Consider the following 22,200-nt stretch of genomic DNA (forward strand, 5'->3'; position numbering starts at 1 on the left):
GTGAGGACTGTACTGCTTATGTTTACAAATGAGGCCGCATTACTCTGGCGACTTTTGTATGACTCTGTTAAAACCCTGACGGTTCCAGTACATATTTGTAAGAAAACTATCTAGTTGTGGTAAAACTCTTAAAATACGCAATTAGAGTTCCCAGAAATGATTAAAAACTTGGAAGAACCCCTTGAAATTAAAGTAAATAGATTCTTCCTACATTTCCTGCCGTTTGTAATCACAGACATTACCAGTGGAAAGCCGTGAAATGACCAGCAAACTGATAACATTTACAACTCCGGGCACTTTAGGGAGCGTTTTCACTTGAATTTGTTTTCAAATATTAGGAATTCTTGTTTATACAGCTCAAAATTGGTGTAGAAAGCCTGTAAGTGAGGACTGTACTGCTTATGTTTACAATTGAGCCGCATTACTCTGGCGACTTTTGTATGACTCTGTTAAAATCCTGACGGTTCCAGTACATATTAGTAAGAAAACTCTCTAGTTGTGGTAAAACTCTTAAAATACGCAATTAGAGTTTCCAGAAATGATTAAAAAGTTGGAAGAACCCCTTGAAATTAAAGTAAATTGATTCTTCCTACATTTCCTGCCGTTTGTAATCACAGACATTACCAGTGGAAAGCCGTGAAATGACCAGCAAACTGATAACATTTACAACTCCGGGCACTTTAGCAAGCGTTTTCACTTGAATTTGCTTCCAAATATTAGGAATTCTTGTTTATACAGCTCAAAATTTGTGTAGAAAGCCTGTAAGTGAGGACTGTACTGCTTATGTTTACAATTGAGGCCGCATTACTCTGGCGACTTTTGTATGACTCTGTTAAAACCCTGACGGTTCCAGTACATATTTGCAAGAAAACTCTCTAGTTGTGGTAAAACTCTTAAAATACGCAATTAGAGTTTCCAGAAATGATTAAAAACTTGGAAGAACCCCTTGAAATTAAAGTAAATTGATTCTTCCTACATTTCCTGCCGTTTGTAATCACAGACATTACCAGTGGAAAGCCGTGAAATGACCAGCAAACTGATAATATTTACAACTCCGGGCACTTTAGGGAGCGTTTTCAATTGAATTTGCTTCCAAATATTAGGAATTCTTGTTTATACAGCTCAAAATTTGTGTAGAAAGCCTGTAAGTGAGGACTGTACTGCTTATGTTTACAATTGAGGCCGCATTACTCTGGCGACTTTTGTATGACTCTGTTAAAATCCTGCCGGTTCCAGTACATATTTGTAAAAAACTCTCTGGTTGTGGTAAAACTCTTAAAATACGCAATTAGAGTTTCGAGAAATGATTAAAAAGTTGGAAGAACCCCTTGAAATTAAAGTAAATAGATTCTTCCTACATTTCCTGCCGTTTGTAATCACAGACATTACCAGTGGAAAGCCGTGAAATGACCAGCAAACTGATAATATTTACAACTCCGGGCACTTTAGGGAGCGTTTTCACTTGAATTTGCTTCCAAATATTAGGAATTCTTGTTTATACAGCTCAAAATTTGTGTAGAAAGCCTGTAAGTGAGGACTGTACTGCTTATGTTTACAATTGAGGCCGCATTACTCTGGCGACTTTTGTATGACTCTGTTAAAACCCTGACGGTTCCAGTACATATTTTCAAGAAAACTCTCTAGTTGTGGTAAAACTCTTAAAATACGCAATTAGAGTTTCCAGAAATGATTAAAAACTTGGAAGAACCCCTTGAAATTAAAATAAATTGATTCTTCCTACATTTCCTGCCGTTTGTAATCACAGACATTACCAGTGGAAAGCCGTGAAATGACCAGCAAACTGATAATATTTACAACTCCGTGCACTTTAGGGAGCGTTTTCACTTGAATTTGCTTTCAAATATTAAGAATTCTTGTTTATACAGCTCAAAATTTGTGTAGAAAGCCTGTAAGTGAGGTCTAAACTGCGTATGTTTACAATTGAGGCCCCATTACTCTGGCGACTTTTGTATGACTCTGTTAAAATCCTGACGGTTCCAGTACATATTTGTAAGAAAACTCTCTAGTTGTGGTAAAACTCTTAAAACACGCAATTAGAGTTTCCAGAAATGATTAAAAACTTGGAAGAACCCCTTGAAATTAAAGTAAATAGATTCTTCCTACATTTCCTGCCGTTTGTAATCACAGACATTACCAGTGGAAAGCCGTTAAATGACCAGCAAACTGATAATATTTCCAACTCCGGGCACTTTAGGGAGCGTTTTCACTTGAATTTGCTTTCAAATATTAGGAATTCTTGTTTATACAGCTCAAAATTTGTGTAGAAAGCCTGTAAGTGAGGACTGTACTGCTTATGTTTACAAATGAGGCCGCATTACTCTGGCGACTTTTGTATGACTCTGTTAAAACCCTGACGGTTCCAGTACATATTTGTAAGAAAACTATCTAGTTGTGGTAAAACTCTTAAAATACGCAATTAGAGTTCCCAGAAATGATTAAAAACTTGGAAGAACCCCTTGAAATTAAAGTAAATAGATTCTTCCTACATTTCCTGCCGTTTGTAATCACAGACATTACCAGTGGAAAGCCGTAAAATGACCAGCAAACTGATAACATTTACAACTCCGGGCACTTTAGGGAGCGTTTTCACTTGAATTTGTTTTCAAATATTAGGAATTCTTGTTTATACAGCTCAAAATTGGTGTAGAAAGCCTGTAAGTGAGGACTGTACTGCTTATGTTTACAATTGAGCCGCATTACTCTGGCGACTTTTGTATGACTCTGTTAAAATCCTGACGGTTCCAGTACATATTAGTAAGAAAACTCTCTAGTTGTGGTAAAACTCTTAAAATACGCAATTAGAGTTTCCAGAAATGATTAAAAAGTTGGAAGAACCCCTTGAAACTAAAGTAAATTGATTCTTCCTACATTTCCTGCCGTTTGTAATCACAGACATTACCAGTGGAAAGCCGTGAAATGACCAGCAAACTGATAATATTTACAACTCCGGGCACTTTAGCGAGCGTTTTCACTTGAATTTGCTTTCAAATATTAGGAATTCTTGTTTATACAGCTCAAAATTTGTGTAGAAAGCCTGTAAGTGAGGACTGTACTGCTTATGTTTACAATTGAGCCGCATTACTCTGGCGACTTTTGTATGACTCTGTTAAAATCCTGACGGTTCCAGTACATATTTGTAAGAAAACTCTCTAGTTGTGGTAAAACTCTTAAAATACGCAATTAGAGTTTTCAGAAATGATTAAAAAGTTGGAAGAACCCCTTGAAATTAAAGTAAATTGATTCTTCCTACATTTCCTGCCGTTTGTAATCACAGACATTACCAGTGGAAAGCCGTGAAATGACCAGCAAACTGATAATATTTCCAACTCCGGGCACTTTAGGGAGCGTTTTCACTTGAATTTGCTTTCAAATATTAGGAATTCTTGTTTATACAGCTCAAAATTTGTGTAGAAAGCCTGTAAGTGAGGACTGTACTGCTTATGTTTACAATTGAGGCCGCATTACTCTGGCGACTTTTGTATGACTCTGTTAAAATCCTGCCGGTTCCAGTACATATTTGTAAAAAACTCTCTGGTTGTGGTAAAACTCTTAAAATACGCAATTAGAGTTTCCAGAAATGATTAAAAAGTTGGAAGAACCCCTTGAAATTAAAGTAAATAGATTCTTCCTACATTTCCTGCCGTTTGTAATCACAGACATTACCAGTGGAAAGCCGTGAAATGACCAGCAAACTGATAATATTTACAACTCCGGGCACTTTAGGGAGCGTTTTCACTTGAATTTGCTTCCAAATATTAGGAATTCTTGTTTATACAGCTCAAAATTTGTGTAGAAAGCCTGTAAGTGAGGACTGTACTGCTTATGTTTACAATTGAGGCCGCATTACTCTGGCGACTTTTGTATGACTCTGTTAAAACCCTGACGGTTCCAGTACATATTTTCAAGAAAACTCTCTAGTTGTGGTAAAACTCTTAAAATACGCAATTAGAGTTTCCAGAAATGATTAAAAACTTGGAAGAACCCCTTGAAATTAAAGTAAATTGATTCTTCCTACATTTCCTGCCGTTTGTAATCACAGACATTACCAGTGGAAAGCCGTGAAATGACCAGCAAACTGATAATATTTACAAGTCCGTGCACTTTAGGGAGCGTTTTCACTTGAATTTGCTTTCAAATATTAAGAATTCTTGTTTATACAGCTCAAAATTTGTGTAGAAAGCCTGTAAGTGAGGTCTAAACTGCGTATGTTTACAATTGAGGCCCCATTACTCTGGCGACTTTTGTATGACTCTGTTAAAATCCTGACGGTTCCAGTACATATTTGTAAGAAAACTCTCTAGTTGTGGTAAAACTCTTAAAACACGCAATTAGAGTTTCCAGAAATGATTAAAAACTTGGAAGAACCCCTTGAAATTAAAGTAAATAGATTCTTCCTACATTTCCTGCCGTTTGTAATCACAGACATTACCAGTGGAAAGCCGTTAAATGACCAGCAAACTGATAATATTTCCAACTCCGGGCACTTTAGGGAGCGTTTTCACTTGAATTTGCTTTCAAATATTAGGAATTCTTGTTTATACAGCTCAAAATTTGTGTAGAAAGCCTGTAAGTGAGGACTGTACTGCTTATGTTTACAAATGAGGCCGCATTACTCTGGCGACTTTTGTATGACTCTGTTAAAACCCTGACGGTTCCAGTACATATTTGTAAGAAAACTATCTAGTTGTGGTAAAACTCTTAAAATACGCAATTAGAGTTCCCAGAAATGATTAAAAACTTGGAAGAACCCCTTGAAATTAAAGTAAATAGATTCTTCCTACATTTCCTGCCGTTTGTAATCACAGACATTACCAGTGGAAAGCCGTGAAATGACCAGCAAACTGATAACATTTACAACTCCGGGCACTTTAGGGAGCGTTTTCACTTGAATTTGTTTTCAAATATTAGGAATTCTTGTTTATACAGCTCAAAATTGGTGTAGAAAGCCTGTAAGTGAGGACTGTACTGCTTATGTTTACAATTGAGCCGCATTACTCTGGCGACTTTTGTATGACTCTGTTAAAATCCTGACGGTTCCAGTACATATTAGTAAGAAAACTCTCTAGTTGTGGTAAAACTCTTAAAATACGCAATTAGAGTTTCCAGAAATGATTAAAAAGTTGGAAGAACCCCTTGAAATTAAAGTAAATTGATTCTTCCTACATTTCCTGCCGTTTGTAATCACAGACATTACCAGTGGAAAGCCGTGAAATGACCAGCAAACTGATAACATTTACAACTCCGGGCACTTTAGCAAGCGTTTTCACTTGAATTTGCTTCCAAATATTAGGAATTCTTGTTTATACAGCTCAAAATTTGTGTAGAAAGCCTGTAAGTGAGGACTGTACTGCTTATGTTTACAATTGAGGCCGCATTACTCTGGCGACTTTTGTATGACTCTGTTAAAACCCTGACGGTTCCAGTACATATTTGCAAGAAAACTCTCTAGTTGTGGTAAAACTCTTAAAATACGCAATTAGAGTTTCCAGAAATGATTAAAAACTTGGAAGAACCCCTTGAAATTAAAGTAAATTGATTCTTCCTACATTTCCTGCCGTTTGTAATCACAGACATTACCAGTGGAAAGCCGTGAAATGACCAGCAAACTGATAATATTTACAACTCCGTGCACTTTAGGGAGCGTTTTCACTTGAATTTGCTTTCAAATATTAAGAATTCTTGTTTATACAGCTCAAAATTTGTGTAGAAAGCCTGTAAGTGAGGTCTAAACTGCGTATGTTTACAATTGAGGCCCCATTACTCTGGCGACTTTTGTATGACTCTGTTAAAATCCTGACGGTTCCAGTACATATTTGTAAGAAAACTCTCTAGTTGTGGTAAAACTCTTAAAACACGCAATTAGAGTTTCCAGAAATGATTAAAAACTTGGAAGAACCCCTTGAAATTAAAGTAAATAGATTCTTCCTACATTTCCTGCCGTTTGTAATCACAGACATTACCAGTGGAAAGCCGTTAAATGACCAGCAAACTGATAATATTTCCAACTCCGGGCACTTTAGGGAGCGTTTTCACTTGAATTTGCTTTCAAATATTAGGAATTCTTGTTTATACAGCTCAAAATTTGTGTAGAAAGCCTGTAAGTGAGGACTGTACTGCTTATGTTTACAAATGAGGCCGCATTACTCTGGCGACTTTTGTATGACTCTGTTAAAACCCTGACGGTTCCAGTACATATTTGTAAGAAAACTATCTAGTTGTGGTAAAACTCTTAAAATACGCAATTAGAGTTCCCAGAAATGATTAAAAACTTGGAAGAACCCCTTGAAATTAAAGTAAATAGATTCTTCCTACATTTCCTGCCGTTTGTAATCACAGACATTACCAGTGGAAAGCCGTGAAATGACCAGCAAACTGATAACATTTACAACTCCGGGCACTTTAGGGAGCGTTTTCACTTGAATTTGTTTTCAAATATTAGGAATTCTTGTTTATACAGCTCAAAATTGGTGTAGAAAGCCTGTAAGTGAGGACTGTACTGCTTATGTTTACAATTGAGCCGCATTACTCTGGCGACTTTTGTATGACTCTGTTAAAATCCTGACGGTTCCAGTACATATTAGTAAGAAAACTCTCTAGTTGTGGTAAAACTCTTAAAATACGCAATTAGAGTTTCCAGAAATGATTAAAAAGTTGGAAGAACCCCTTGAAATTAAAGTAAATTGATTCTTCCTACATTTCCTGCCGTTTGTAATCACAGACATTACCAGTGGAAAGCCGTGAAATGACCAGCAAACTGATAACATTTACAACTCCGGGCACTTTAGCGAGCGTTTTCACTTGAATTTGCTTTCAAATATTAGGAATTCTTGTTTATACAGCTCAAAATTTGTGTAGAAAGCCTGTAAGTGAGGACTGTACTGCTTATGTTTACAATTGAGGCCGCATTACTCTGGCGACTTTTGTATGACTCTGTTAAAATCCTGACGGTTCCAGTACATATTTGTAAGAAAACTCTCTAGTTGTGGTAAAACTCTTAAAATACGCAATTAGAGTTTTCAGAAATGATTAAAAAGTTGGAAGAACCCCTTGAAATTAAAGTAAATTGATTCTTCCTACATTTCCTGCCGTTTGTAATCACAGACATTACCAGTGGAAAGCCGTGAAATGACCAGCAAACTGATAATATTTCCAACTCCGGGCACTTTAGGGAGCGTTTTCACTTGAATTTGCTTTCAAATATTAGGAATTCTTGTTTATACAGCTCAAAATTTGTGTAGAAAGCCTGTAAGTGAGGACTGTACTGCTTATGTTTACAATTGAGGCCGCATTACTCTGGCGACTTTTGTATGACTCTGTTAAAACCCTGACGGTTCCAGTACATATTTGTAAGAAAACTATCTAGTTATGGTAAAACTCTTAAAATACGCAATTAGAGTTCCCAGAAATGATTAAAAACTTGGATGAACCCCTTAAAATTAAAGTAAATAGATTCTTCCTACATTTCCTGCCGTTTGTAATCACAGACATTACCAGTGGAAAGCCGTGAAATGACCAGCAAACTGATAATATTTACAACTCCGGGCACTTTAGGGAGCGTTTTCACTTGAATTTGCTTTCAAATATTAGGAATTCTTGTTTATACAGCTCAAAATTTGTGTAGAAAGCCTGTAAGTGAGGACTGTACTGCTTATGTTTACAATTGAGGCCGCATTACTCTGGCGACTTTTGTATGACTCTGTTAAAATCCTGCCGGTTCCAGTACATATTTGTAAAAAACTCATTGGTTGTGGTAAAACTCTTAAAATACGCAATTAGAGTTTCCAGAAATGATTAAAAAGTTGGAAGAACCCCTTGAAATTAAAGTAAATAGATTCTTCCTACATTTCCTGCCGTTTGTAATCACAGACATTACCAGTGGAAAGCCGTGAAATGACCAGCAAACTGATAATATTTACAACTCCGGGCACTTTAGGGAGCGTTTTCAATTGAATTTGCTTCCAAATATTAGGAATTCTTGTTTATACAGCTCAAAATTTGTGTAGAAAGCCTGTAAGTGAGGACTGTACTGCTTATGTTTACAATTGAGGCCGCATTACTCTGGCGACTTTTGTATGACTCTGTTAAAACCCTGACGGTTCCAGTACATATTTGCAAGAAAACTCTCTAGTTGTGGTAAAACTCTTAAAATACGCAATTAGAGTTTCCAGAAATGATTAAAAACTTGGAAGAACCCCTTGAAATTAAAGTAAATTGATTCTTCCTACATTTCCTGCCGTTTGTAATCACAGACATTACCAGTGGAAAGCCGTGAAATGACCAGCAAACTGATAACATTTACAACTCCGGGCACTTTAGGGAGAGTTTTCACTTGAATTTGCTTTCAAATATTAGGAAATCTTGTTTATACAGCTCAAAATTTGTGTAGAAAGCCTGTAAGTGAGGACTGTACTGCTTATGTTTACAATTGAGGCCGGATTACTCTGGCGACTTTTGTATGACTCTGTTAAAATCCTGACGGTTCCAGTACATATTAGTAAGAAAACTCTCTAGTTGTGGTAAAACTCTTAAAATACGCAATTAGAGTTTCCAGAAATGTTTAAAAACTTGGAAGAACCCCCTGAAATTAAAGTAAATTGATTCTTCCTACATTTCCTGCCGTTTGTAATCACAGACATTACCAGTGGAAACCCGTGAAATGACCAGCAAACTGATAATATTTACAACTCCGGGCACTTTAGGGAGCGTTTTCACATGAATTTGCTTTCAAATATTAGGAATTCTTGTTTATACAGCTCAAAATTTGTGTAGAAAGCCCGTAAGTGAGGACTGTACTGCTTATGTTTACAATTGAGGCCGCATTACTCTGGCGACTTTTGTATGACTCTGTTAAAATCCTGACGGTTCCAGTACATATTTGTAAGAAAACTCTCTAGTTGTGGTAAAACTCTTAAAATACGCAATTAGAGTTTCCAGAAATGATTACAAAGTTGGAAGAACCCCTTGAAATTAAAGTAAATTGATTCTTCCTACATTTCCTGCCGTTTGTAATCACAGACATTACCAGTGGAAAGCCGTGAAATGACCAGCAAACTGATAATATTTACAACTCCGGGCACTTTAGGGAGCGTTTTCACTTGAATTTGCTTTCAAATATTAGGAATTCTTGTTTATACAGCTCAAAATTTGTGTAGAAAGCCTGTAAGTGAGGACTGTACTGCTTATGTTTACAATTGAGGCCGCATTACTCTGGCGACTTTTGTATGACTCTGTTAAAACCCTGATGGTTCCAGTACATATTTGTAAGAAAACTATCTAGTTGTGGTAAAACTCTTAAAATACGCAATTAGAGTTCCCAGAAATGATTAAATACTTGGATGAACTCCTTGAAATTAAAGTAAATAGATTCTTCCTAGATTTCCTGCCGTTTGTAATCACAGACATTACCAGTGGAAAGCCGTGAAATGACCAGCAAACTGATAATATTTACAACTCCGGGCACTTTAGCGAGCGTTTTCACTTGAATTTGCTTTCAAATATTAGGAATTCTTGTTTATACAGCTCAAAATTTGTGTAGAAAGCCTGTAAGTGAGGACTGTACTGCTTATGTTTACAATTGAGGCCGCATTACTCTGGCGACTTTTGTATGACTCTGTTAAAACCCTGATGGTTCCAGTACATATTTGTAAGAAAACTATCTAGTTGTGGTAAAACTCTTAAAATACGCAATTAGAGTTCCCAGAAATGATTAAATACTTGGATGAACTCCTTGAAATTAAAGTAAATAGATTCTTCCTAGATTTCCTGCCGTTTGTAATCACAGACATTACCAGTGGAAAGCCGTGAAATGACCAGCAAACTGATAATATTTACAACTCCGGGCACTTTAGCGAGCGTTTTCACTTGAATTTGCTTTCAAATATTAGGAATTCTTGTTTATACAGCTCAAAATTTGTGTAGAAAGCCTGTAAGTGAGGACTGTACTGCTTATGTTTACAATTGAGGCCGCATTACTCTGGCGTCTTTTGTATGACTCTGTTAAAACCCTGACGGTTCCAGTACATATTTGTAAGAAAACTATCTAGTTGTGGTAAAACTCTTAAAATACGCAATTAGAGTTCCCAGAAATGATTGATAACTTGGATGAACCCCTTGAAATTAAAGTAAATAGATTCTTCCTACATTTCCTGCCGTTTGTAATCATAGACATTACCAGTGGAAAGCCGTGAAATGACCAGCAAACTGATAATATTTACAACTCCGGGCACTTTAGAAAGCGTTTTCACTTGAATTTGCTTTCAAATATTAGGAATTCTTGTTTATACAGCTCAAAATTTGTGTAGAAAGCCTGTAAGTGAGGACTGTACTGCTTATGTTTACAATTGAGGCCGCATTACTCTGGCGACTTTTGTATGACTCTGTTAAAACCCTGACGGTTCCAGTACATATTTGTAAGAAAACTATCTAGTTGTGGTAAAACTCTTAAAATACGCAATTAGAGTTCCCAGAAATGATTAAAAACTTGGATGAACCCCTTGAAATTAAAGTAAATAGATTCTTCCTACATTTCCTGCCGTTTGTAATCACAGACATTATCAGTGGAAAGCCGTGAAATGACCAGCAAACAGATAATATTTACAACTCCGTGCACTTTAGGGAGCGTTTTCACTTGAATTTGCTTTCAAATATTAGGAATTCTTGTTTATACAGCTCAAAATTTGTGTAGAAAGCCTGTAAGTGAGAACTGTACTGCTTATGTTTACAATTGAGGCCGCATTACTCTGGCGACTTTTGTATGACTCTGTTAAAACCCTGACGGTTCCAGTACATATTTGTAAGAAAACTATCTAGTTGTGGTAAAACTCTTAAAATACGCAATTAGAGTTCCCAGAAATGATTAAAAACTTGGAAGAACCCCTTGAAATTAAAGTAAATTGATTCTTCCTACATTTCCTGCCGTTTGTAATCACAGACATTACCAGTGGAAAGCCGTGAAATGACCAGCAAACTGATAACATTTACAACTCTGGGCACTTTAGGGAGCGTTTTCACTTGAATTTGCTTTCAAATATTAAGAATTCTTGTTTATACAGCTCAAAATTTGTGTAGAAAGCCTTTAAGTGAGGTCTAAACTGCGTATGTTTACAATTGAGGCCCCATTACTCTGGCGACTTTTGTATGACTCTGTTAAAATCCTGACGGTTCCAGTACATATTTGTAAGAAAACTCTCTAGTTGTGGTAAAACTCTTAAAACACGCAATTAGAGTTTCCAGAAATGATTAAAAACTTGGAAGAACCCCTTGAAATTAAAGTAAATAGATTCTTCCTTCATTTCCTGCCGTTTGTAATCACAGACATTACCAGTGGAAAGCCGTGAAATGACCAGCAAACTGATAATATTTACAACTCCGGGCACTTTAGGGAGCGTTTTCACTTGAATTTGCTTTCAAATATTAGGAATTCTTGTTTATACAGCTCAAAATTTGTGTAGAAAGCCTGTAAGTGAGGACTGTACTGCTTATGTTTACAATTGAGGCCGCATTACTCTGGCGACTTTTGTATGACTCTGTTAAAATCCTGACGGTTCCAGTACATATTTGTAAGAAAACTCTCTAGTTGTGGTAAAACTCTTAAAATACGCAATTAGAGTTTTCAGAAATGATTAAAAAGTTGGAAGAACCCCTTGAAATTAAAGTAAATTGATTCTTCCTACATTTCCTGCCGTTTGTAATCACAGACATTACCAGTGGAAAGCCGTGAAATGACCAGCAAACTGATAATATTTACAACTCCGGGCACTTTAGGGAGCGTTTTCACTTGAATTTGCTTTCAAATATTAGGAATTCTTGTTTATACAGCTCAAAATTTGTGTAGAAAGCCTGTAAGTGAGGACTGTACTGCTTATGTTTACAATTGAGGCCGCATTACTCTGGCGACTTTTGTATGACTCTGTTAAAACCCTGACGGTTCCAGTACATATTTGTAAGAAAACTATCTAGTTATGGTAAAACTCTTAAAATACGCAATTAGAGTTCCCAGAAATGATTAAAAACTTGGATGAACCCCTTGAAATTAAAGTAAATAGATTCTTCCTACATTTCCTGCCGTTTGTAATCACAGACATTACCAGTGGAAAGCCGTGAAATGACCAGCAAACTGATAATATTTACAACTCCGGGCACTTTAGGGAGCGTTTTCACTTGAATTTGCTTTCAAATACTAGGAATTCTTGTTTATACAGCTCAAAATTTGTGTAGAAAGCCTGTAAGTGAGGACTGTACTGCTTATGTTTACAATTGAGGCCGCATTACTCTGGCGACTTTTGTATGACTCTGTTAAAATCCTGCCGGTTCCAGTACATATTTGTAAAAAACTCTCTGGTTGTGGTAAAACTCTTAAAATACGCAATTAGAGTTTCCAGAAATGATTAAAAAGTTGGAAGAACCCCTTGAAATTAAAGTAAATAGATTCTTCCTACATTTCCTGCCGTTTGTAATCACAGACATTACCAGTGGAAAGCCGTGAAATGACCAGCAAACTGATAATATTTACAACTCCGGGCACTTTAGGGAGCGTTTTCAATTGAATTTGCTTCCAAATATTAGGAATTCTTGTTTATACAGCTCAAAATTTGTGTAGAAAGCCTGTAAGTGAGGACTGTACTGCTTATGTTTACAATTGAGGCCGCATTACTCTGGCGACTTTTGTATGACTCTGTTAAAACCCTGACGGTTCCAGTACATATTTGCAAGAAAACTCTCTAGTTGTGGTAAAACTCTTAAAATACGCAATTAGAGTTTCCAGAAATGATTAAAAAGTTGGAAGAACCCCTTGAAATTAAAGTAAATTGATTCTTCCTACATTTCCTGCCGTTTGTAATCACAGACATTACCAGTGGAAAGCCGTGAAATGACCAGCAAACTGATAATATTTAAAACTCCGGGCACTTTAGGGAGCGTTTTCACTTGAATTTGCTTTCAAATATTAAGAATTCTTGTTTATACAGCTCAAAATTTGTGTAGAAAGCCTTTAAGTGAGGTCTAAACTGCGTATGTTTACTATTGAGGCCCCATTACTCTGGCGACTTTTGTATGACTCTGTTAAAATCCTGACGGTTCCAGTACATATTTGTAAGAAAACTCTCTAGTTGTGGTAAAACTCTTAAAACACGCAATTAGAGTTTCCAGAAATGATTAAAAACTTGGAAGAACCCCTTGAAATTAAAGTAAATAGATTCTTCCTACATTTCCTGCCGTTTGTAATCACAGACATTACCAGTGGAAAGCCGTTAAATGACCAGCAATCAGATAATATTTACAACTCCGGGCACTTTAGGGAGCGTTTTCACTTGAATTTGCTTTCAAATATTAGGAATTCTTGTTTATACAGCTCAAAATTTGTGTAGGAAGCCTGTAAGTGAGGACTGTACTGCTTATGTTTACAATTGAGGCCGCATTACTCTGGCGACTTTTGTATGACTCTGTTAAAACCCTGACGGTTCCAGTACATATTTGTAAGAAAACTATCTAGTTGTGGTAAAACTCTTAAAATACGTAATTAGAGTTCCCAGAAATGATTAAAAACTTGGAAGAACCCCTTGAAATTAAAGTAAATTGATTCTTCCTACATTTCCTGCCGTTTGTAATCACAGACATTACCAGTGGAAAGCCGTGAAATGACCAGCAAACTGATAACATTTACAACTACGGGCACTTTAGGGAGCGTTTTCACTTGAATTTGCTTTCAAATATTAGGAATTCTTGTTTATACAACTCTAAATTTGTGTCGAAAGCCTGTAAGTGAGGACTGTACTGCTTATGTTTACAATTGAGGCCGCATTACTCTGGCGACTTTTGTATGACTCTGTTAAAATCCTGACGGTTCCAGTACATATTTGTAAGAAAACTCTCTAGTTGTGGTAAAACTCTTAAAATACGCAATTAGAGTTTCCAGAAATGATTAAAAAGTTGGAAGAACCCCTTGAAATTAAAGTAAATTGATTCTTCCTACATTTCCTGCCGTTTGTAATCACAGACATTACCAGTGGAAAGCCGTGAAATGACCAGCAAACTGATAATATTTACAACTCTGGGCACTTTAGGGAGCGTTTTCACTTGAATTTGCTTTCAAATATTAGGAATTCTTGTTTATACAGCTCAAAATTTGTGTAGAAAGCCTGTAAGTGAGGACTGTACTGCTTATGTTTACAATTGAGGCCGCATTACTCTGGCGACTTTTGTATGACTCTGTTAAAATCCTGACGGTTCCAGTACATATTAGTAAGAAAACTCTCTAGTTGTGGTAAAACTCTTAAAATACGCAATTAGAGTTTCCAGGAATGATTAAAAAGTTGGAAGAACCCCTTGAAATTAAAGTAAATTGATTCTTCCTACATTTCCTGCCGTTTGTAATCACAGACATTACCAGTGGAAAGCCGTGAAATGACCAGCAAACTGATAATATTTACAACTCCGGGCCCTTTAGGGAGCGTTTTCACATGAATTTGCTTTCAAATATTAGGAATTCTTGTTTATACAGCTCAAAATTTGTGTAGAAAGCCTGTAAGTGAGGACTGTACTGCTTATGTTTACAATTGAGGCCGCATTACTCTGGCGACTTTTGTATGACTCTGTTAAAATCCTGACGGTTCCAGTACATATTTGTAAGAAAACTCTCTAGTTGTGGTAAAACTCTTAAAATACGCAATTAGAGTTTCCAGAAATGATTAAAAAGTTGGAAGAACCCCTTGAAATTAAAGTAAATTGATTCTTCCTACATTTCCTGCCGTTTGTAATCACAGACATTACCAGTGGAAAGCCGTTAAATGACCAGCAAACTGATAATATTTACAACTCCGGGCACTTTATGGAGCGTTTTCAATTGAATTTGCTTTCAAATATTAGGAATTCTTGTTTATACAGCTCAAAATTTGTGTAGAAAGCCTGTAAGTGAGGACTGTACTGCTTATGTTTACAATTGAGGCCGCATTACTCTGGCGACTTTTGTATGACTCTGTTAAAACCCTGACGTTTCCAGTACATATTTGTAAGAAAACTATCTAGTAGTGGTAAAACTCTTAAAATACGCAATTAGAGTTCCCAGAAATCATTAAAAACTTGGAAGAACCCCTTGAAATTAAAGTAAATAGATTCTTCCTACATTTCCTGCCGTTTGTAATCACAGACATTACCAGTGGAAAGCCGTGAAATGACCAGCAAACTGATAACATTTACAACTCCGGGCACTTTAGGGAGCGTTTTCACTTGAATTTGCTTTCAAATATTAGGAATTCTTGTTTATACAGCTCAAAATTTGTGTAGAAAGCCTGTAAGTGAGGACTGTACTGCTTATGTTTACAATTGAGGCCGCATTACTCTGGCGACTTTTGTATGACTCTGTTAAAATCCTGACAGTTCCAGTACATATTAGTAAGAAAACTCTCTAGTTGTGGTAAAACTCTTAAAATACGCAATTAGAGTTTCCAGAAATGATTAAAAAGTTGGAAGAACCCCTTGAAATTAAAGTAAATTGATTCTTCCTACATTTCCTGCCGTTTGTAATCACAGACATTACCAGTGGAAACCCGTGAAATGACCAGCAAACTGATAATATTTCCAACTCCGGGCACTTTAGGGAGCGTTTTCACTTGAATTTGCTTTCAAATATTAGGAATTCTTGTTTATACAGCTCAAAATTTGTGTAGGAAGCCCGTAAGTGAGGACTGTACTGCTTATGTTTACAATTGAGGCCGCATTACTCTGGCGACTTTTGTATGACTCTGTTAAAACCCTGACGGTTCCAGTACATATTTGTAAGAAAACTATCTAGTTGTGGTAAAACTCTTAAAATACGTAATTAGAGTTCCCAGAAATGATTAAAAACTTGGAAGAACCCCTTGAAATTAAAGTAAATAGATTCTTCCTACATTTCCTGCCGTTTGTAATCACAGACATTACCAGTGGAAAGCCGTTAAATGACCAGCAAACTGATAACATTTACAACTCCGGGCACTTTAGGGAGCGTTTTCACTTGAATTTGCTTTCAAATATTAGGAATTCTTGTTTATACAGCTCAAAATTTGTGTAGAAAGCCTGTAAGTGAGGACTGTACTGCTTATGTTTACAATTGAGGCCGCATTACTCTGGCGACTTTTGTATGACTCTGTTAAAATCCTGACGGTTCCAGTACATATTAGTAAGAAAACTCTCTAGTTGTGGTAAAACTCTTAAAATACGCAATTAGAGTTTCCAGAAACGATTAAAAAGTTGGAAGAACCCCTTGAAATTAAAGTAAATTGATTCTTCCTACATTTCCTGCCGTTTGTAATCACAGACATTACCAGTGGAAAGCCGTGAAATGACCAGCAAACTGATAATATTTACAACTCCGGGCACTTTAGGGAGCGTTTTCACTTGAATTTGCTTTCAAATATTAGGAATTCTTGTTTATACAGCTCAAAATTTGTGTAGAAAGCCTGTAAGTGAGGACTGTACTGCTTATGTTTACAATTGAGGCCGCATTACTCTGGCGACTTTTGTATGACTCTGTTAAAATCCTGACGGTTCCAGTACATATTAGTAAGAAAACTCTCTAGTTGTGGTAAAACTCTTAAAATACGCAATTAGAGTTTCCAGAAATGATTAAAAAGTTGGAAGAACCCCTTGAAATTAAAGTAAATTGATTCTTCCTACATTTCCTGCCGTTTGTAATCACAGACATTACCAGTGGAAAGCCGTGAAATGACCAGCAAACTGATAATATTTACAACTCCGGGCCCTTTAGGGAGCGTTTTCACATGAATTTGCTTTCAAATATTAGGAATTCTTGTTTATACAGCTCAAAATTTGTGTAGAAAGCCTGTAAGTGAGGACTGTACTGCTTATGTTTACAATTGAGGCCGCATTACTCTGGCGACTTTTGTATGACTCTGTTAAAATCCTGACGGTTCCAGTACATATTTGTAAGAAAACTCTCTAGTTGTGGTAAAACTCTTAAAATACGCAATTAGAGTTTCCAGAAATGATTAAAAAGTTGGAAGAACCCCCTGAAATTAAAGTAAATTGATTCTTCCTACATTTCCTGCCGTTTGTAATCACAGACATTACAGGTGGAAAGCCGTGAAATGACCAGCAAACTGATAATATTTACAACTCCGGGCACTTTAGGGAGCGTTTTCACTTGAATTTGCTTTCAAATATTAGGAATTCTTGTTTATACAGCTCAAAATTTGTGTAGAAAGCCTGTAAGTGAGGACTGTACTGCTTATGTTTACAATTGAGGCCGCATTACTCTGGCGACTTTTGTATGACTCTGTTAAAACCCTGACGGTTCCAGTACATATTTGTAAGAAAACTATCTAGTAGTGGTAAAACTCTTAAAATACGCAATTAGAGTTCCCAGAAATCATTAAAAACTTGGAAGAACCCCTTGAAATTAAAGTAAATAGATTCTTTCTACATTTCCTGCCGTTTGTAATCACAGACATTACCAGTGGAAAGCCGTGAAATGACCAGCACACTGATAACATTTACAACTCCGGGCACTTTAGGGAGCGTTTTCACTTGAATTTGCTTTCAAATATTAGGAAATCTTGTTTATACAGCTCAAAATTTGTGTAGAAAGCCTGTAAGTGAGGACTGTACTGCTTATGTTTACAATTGAGGCCGCATTACTCTGGCGACTTTTGTATGACTCTGTTAAAATCCTGACGGTTCCAGTACATATTAGTAAGAAAACTCTCTAGTTGTGGTAAAACTCTTAAAACACGCAATTAGAGTTTCCAGAAATGTTTAAAAACTTGGAAGAACCCCCTGAAATTAAAGTAAATTGATTCTTCCTACATTTCCTGCCGTTTGTAATCACAGACATTACCAGTGGAAACCCGTGAAATGACCAGCAAACTGATAATATTTACAACTCCGGGCACTTTAGGGAGCGTTTTCACATGAATTTGCTTTCAAATATTAGGAATTCTTGTTTATACAGCTCAAAATTTGTGTAGAAAGCCCGTAAGTGAGGACTGTACTGCTTATGTTTACAATTGAGGCCGCATTACTCTGGCGATTTTTGTATGACTCTGTTAAAATCCTGACGGTTCCAGTACATATTTGTAAGAAAACTCTCTAGTTGTGGTAAAACTCTTAAAATACGCAATTAGAGTTTCCAGAAATGATTACAAAGTTGGAAGAACCCCTTGAAATTAAAGTAAATTGATTCTTCCTACATTTCCTGCCGTTTGTAATCACAGACATTACCAGTGGAAAGCCGTGAAATGACCAGCAAACTGATAATATTTACAACTCCGGGCACTTTAGGGAGCGTTTTCACTTGAATTTGCTTTCAAATATTAGGAATTCTTGTTTATACAGCTCAAAATTTGTGTAGAAAGCCTGTAAGTGAGGACTGTACTGCTTATGTTTACAATTGAGGCCGCATTACTCTGGCGACTTTTGTATGACTCTGTTAAAATCCTGCCGGTTCCAGTACATATTTGTAAGAAAACTATCTAGTTGTGGTAAAACTCTTAAAATACGCAATTAGAGTTCCCAGAAATGATTAAATACTTGGATGAACTCCTTGAAATTAAAGTAAATAGATTCTTCCTAGATTTCCTGCCGTTTGTAATCACAGACATTACCAGTGGAAAGCCGTGAAATGACCAGCAAACTGATAATATTTACAACTCCGGGCACTTTAGCGAGCGTTTTCACTTGAATTTGCTTTCAAATATTAGGAATTCTTGTTTATACAGCTCAAAATTTGTGTAGAAAGCCTGTAAGTGAGGACTGTACTGCTTATGTTTACAATTGAGGCCGCATTACTCTGGCGACTTTTGTATGACTCTGTTAAAACCCTGATGGTTCCAGTACATATTTGTAAGAAAACTATCTAGTTGTGGTAAAACTCTTAAAATACGCAATTAGAGTTCCCAGAAATGATTAAATACTTGGATGAACTCCTTGAAATTAAAGTAAATAGATTCTTCCTAGATTTCCTGCCGTTTGTAATCACAGACATTACCAGTGGAAAGCCGTGAAATGACCAGCAAACTGATAATATTTACAACTCCGGGCACTTTAGCGAGCGTTTTCACTTGAATTTGCTTTCAAATATTAGGAATTCTTGTTTATACAGCTCAAAATTTGTGTAGAAAGCCTGTAAGTGAGGACTGTACTGCTTATGTTTACAATTGAGGCCGCATTACTCTGGCGTCTTTTGTATGACTCTGTTAAAACCCTGACGGTTCCAGTACATATTTGTAAGAAAACTATCTAGTTGTGGTAAAACTCTTAAAATACGCAATTAGAATTCCCAGAAATGATTGATAACTTGGATGAACCCCTTGAAATTAAAGTAAATAGATTCTTCCTACATTTCCTGCCGTTTGTAATCATAGACATTACCAGTGGAAAGCCGTGAAATGACCAGCAAACTGATAATATTTACAACTCCGGGCACTATAGAAAGCGTTTTCACTTGAATTTGCTTTCAAATATTAGGAATTCTTGTTTATACAGCTCAAAATTTGTGTAGAAAGCCTGTAAGTGAGGACTGTACTGCTTATGTTTACAATTGAGGCCGCATTACTCTGGCGACTTTTGTATGACTCTGTTAAAACCCTGACGGTTCCAGTACATATTTGTAAGAAAACTATCTAGTTGTGGTAAAACTCTTAAAATACGCAATTAGAGTTCCCAGAAATGATTAAAAACTTGGATGAACCCCTTGAAATTAAAGTAAATAGATTCTTCCTACATTTCCTGCCGTTTGTAATCACAGACATTATCAGTGGAAAGCCGTGAAATGACCAGCAAACTGATAATATTTACAACTCCGGGCACTTTAGGGAGCGTTTTCACTTGAATTTGCTTTCAAATATTAGGAATTCTTGTTTATACAGCTCAAAATTTGTGTAGAAAGCCTGTAAGTGAGAACTGTACTGCTTATGTTTACAATTGAGGCCGCATTACTCTGGCGACTTTTGTATGACTCTGTTAAAACCCTGACGGTTCCAGTACATATTTGTAAGAAAACTATCTAGTTGTGGTAAAACTCTTAAAATACGCAATTAGAGTTCCCAGAAATGATTAAAAACTTGGAAGAACCCCTTGAAATTAAAGTAAATTGATTCTTCCTACATTTCCTGCCGTTTGTAATCACAGACATTACCAGTGGAAAGCCGTGAAATGACCAGCAAACTGATAACATTTACAACTCTGGGCACTTTAGGGAGCGTTTTCACTTGAATTTGCTTTCAAATATTAAGAATTCTTGTTTATACAGCTCAAAATTTGTGTAGAAAGCCTTTAAGTGAGGTCTAAACTGCGTATGTTTACAATTGAGGCCCCATTACTCTGGCGACTTTTGTATGACTCTGTTAAAATCCTGACGGTTCCAGTACATATTTGTAAGAAAACTCTCTAGTTGTGGTAAAACTCTTAAAACACGCAATTAGAGTTTCCAGAAATGATTAAAAACTTGGAAGAACCCCTTGAAATTAAAGTAAATAGATTCTTCCTTCATTTCCTGCCGTTTGTAATCACAGACATTACCAGTGGAAAGCCGTGAAATGACCAGCAAACTGATAATATTTACAACTCCGGGCACTTTAGGGAGCGTTTTCACTTGAATTTGCTTTCAAATATTAGGAATTCTTGTTTATACAGCTCAAAATTTGTGTAGAAAGCCTGTAAGTGAGGACTGTACTGCTTATGTTTACAATTGAGGCCGCATTACTCTGGCGACTTTTGTATGACTCTGTTAAAATCCTGACGGTTCCAGTACATATTAGTAAGAAAACTCTCTAGTTGTGGTAAAACTCTTAAAATACGCAATTAGAGTTTCCAGAAATGATTAAAAAGTTGGAAGAACCCCTTGAAATTAAAGTAAATTGATTCTTCCTACATTTCCTGCCGTTTGTAATCACAGACATTACCAGTGGAAAGCCGTGAAATGACCAGCAAACTGATAATATTTACAACTCCGGGCACTTTAGGGAGCGTTTTCACTTGAATTTGCTTTCAAATATTAGGAATTCTTGTTTATACAGCTCAAAATTTGTGTAGAAAGCCTGTAAGTGAGGACTGTACTGCTTATGTTTACAATTGAGGCCGCATTACTCTGGCGACTTTTGTATGACTCTGTTAAAATCCTGACGGTTCCAGTACATATTAGTAAGAAAACTCTCTAGTTGTGGTAAAACTCTTAAAATACGCAATTAGAGTTTCCAGAAATGATTAAAAAGTTGGAAGAACCCCTTGAAATTAAAGTAAATTGATTCTTCCTACATTTCCTGCCGTTTGTAATCACAGACATTACCAGTGGAAAGCCGTGAAATGACCAGCAAACTGATAATATTTACAACTTCGGGCACTTTAGAAAGCGTTTTCACTTGAATTTGCTTTCAAATATTAGGAATTCTTGTTTATACAGCTCAAAATTTGTGTAGAAAGCCTGTAAGTGAGGACTGTACTGCTTATGTTTACAATTGAGGCCGCATTACTCTGGCGACTTTTGTATGACTCTGTAAAAACCCTGACGGTTCCAGTACATATTTGTAAGAAAACTATCTAGTTGTGGTAAAACTCTTAAAATACGCAATTAGAGTTCCCAGAAATGATTAAAAACTTGGATGAACCCCTTGAAATTAAAGTAAATAGATTCTTCCTACATTTCCTGCCGTTTGTAATCACAGACATTACCAGTGGAAAGCCGTGAAATGACCAGCAAACTGATAATATTTACAACTCCGGGCACTTTAGCGAGCGTTTTCACTTGAATTTGCTTTCAAATATTAGGAATTCTTGTTTATACAGCTCAAAATTTGTGTAGAAAGCCTGTAAGTGAGGACTGTACTGCTTATGTTTACAATTGAGGCCGCATTACTCTGGCGACTTTTGTATGACTCTGTTAAAACCCTGACGGTTCCAGTACATATTTGTAAGAAAACTCTCTAGTTGTGGTAAAACTCTTAAAATACGCAATTAGAGTTTCCAGAAATGATTAAAAAGTTGGAAGAACCCCTTGAAATTAAAGTAAATTGATTCTTCCTACATTTCCTGCCGTTTGTAATCACAGACATTACCCGTGGAAAGCCGTGAAATGACCAGCAAACTGATAATATTTACAACTGCGGGCACTTTAGGGAGCGTTTTCACTTGAATTTGCTTTCAAATATTAGGAATTCTTGTTTATACAGCTCAAAATTTGTGTAGAAAGCC

The sequence above is a fragment of the Myotis nattereri genome (assembly GCF_964212035.1).
Source record: "Myotis nattereri genome assembly, chromosome: 17".
Taxonomy (NCBI): Eukaryota; Metazoa; Chordata; class Mammalia; order Chiroptera; family Vespertilionidae; genus Myotis; species Myotis nattereri.